Consider the following 1,223-nt stretch of genomic DNA (forward strand, 5'->3'; position numbering starts at 1 on the left):
TAAACTGAAAAGCAAAAATCTATCTTCATTCTCATCTTATTTCTTCCATCTGTTTGGAGATTTATGATCATTTGCTTTTTTCCTTTATCCTCATGTCCCTTTGTAAAGCGAAGTTAGTAGGTTGCCCTTTGATACATTTACTTTTTAAAAACCTGTTTCAGAGACTTATTCTTTTTTTTTATGGTGGAAAAATGTATATTGATATGTAGCCAACTGGACTTCGTTTAGATGATCCCGATTTGGTTAGCAACATCCCAAGCATCACAATCAGGAGTCAGTAGAACATACACCTCCTTCTCCCCACGGGGCCTAATCAGGGTGTTGACCTTGGCCACATCCATGTCATAAAGCTTCTTCACAGCCTGTTTGATCTGGTGCTTGTTGGCCTTGACATCCACAGTGAACTCAAGTGTGTTGTTGTCATCTAGTTTCTTTACACCTGACTTTGGAGTCAGGGGAATCTGGATGACAGCATGGTGGTCAAGCTTGTTTCGCCTGGGGGCACTCTTTCACGGATATTTGGGCTGCCTTTGGAGATACAGTGTTGTGGGCCATGGGAAGGTAGGTGACACGCAGATCTTCTTTTTTCTGTGACTCTGGGACCCCTTTCAGCATTGCTTTCTTGGCCTTCAAAGCCTCTGCTTTGGCTGTGGCTTTAGGAGGGGCAGGGGCTTCCTTCTTTGCTTTTGGCACCGTCTTCTTGAAAGGACTCAGAGACTAATTCCTATAGTTCCTTTATATTCCTCTCTGTTATATCTTTGAAAATAGCTTTCCATTATATAGACAATAGAATAATATCAAAGATGTATGTTTTATTTTCAAAACTAGTTACAAATGTTTCATAGGTGTACATGGTTTTCAAAAATCAAATACTACCAAAAGATACATCCGGAAAAAACAGTTCTGCTTACTGCCATTTTCAACTCTTGAGCCGTTTCTTTTTTTTTTTTTCCTTCTGCATTCCTAAATATGTGTATATATTGCCACCTGAAATTTATGTTTTATCATGATTTTTGGATTCTTTGATATGGTCTATCTCACTTTATTCCCCTTCCCCCATCACACCAATGGGGTCATAGTCAGGGCTAACATGGTCACTAGCTATAAATGTTGTTGGGATAAGTAGTGTACTACAACTTTTTTCTTACTCCTAGAACTTCAGTAGAACAGATGTATAGAGATACAGATATAGAGGTAAAAAATAAAACAATAAAATAAAAGAA

The 1,223-nt window shown here is 38.4% G+C and overlaps 1 pseudogene; it reads right to left on the minus strand.

Annotated features, from left to right (window-relative positions):
* Window positions 1-224: 224 nt before the first annotated feature.
* Window positions 225-917, minus strand: LOC109501915 (annotated as a pseudogene).
* Between the last annotated feature and the right edge of the window lie 306 nt (window positions 918-1,223).

Source organism: Felis catus, chromosome B4 (assembly GCF_018350175.1).
Source record: "Felis catus isolate Fca126 chromosome B4, F.catus_Fca126_mat1.0, whole genome shotgun sequence".
Taxonomy (NCBI): domain Eukaryota; kingdom Metazoa; phylum Chordata; class Mammalia; order Carnivora; family Felidae; genus Felis; species Felis catus.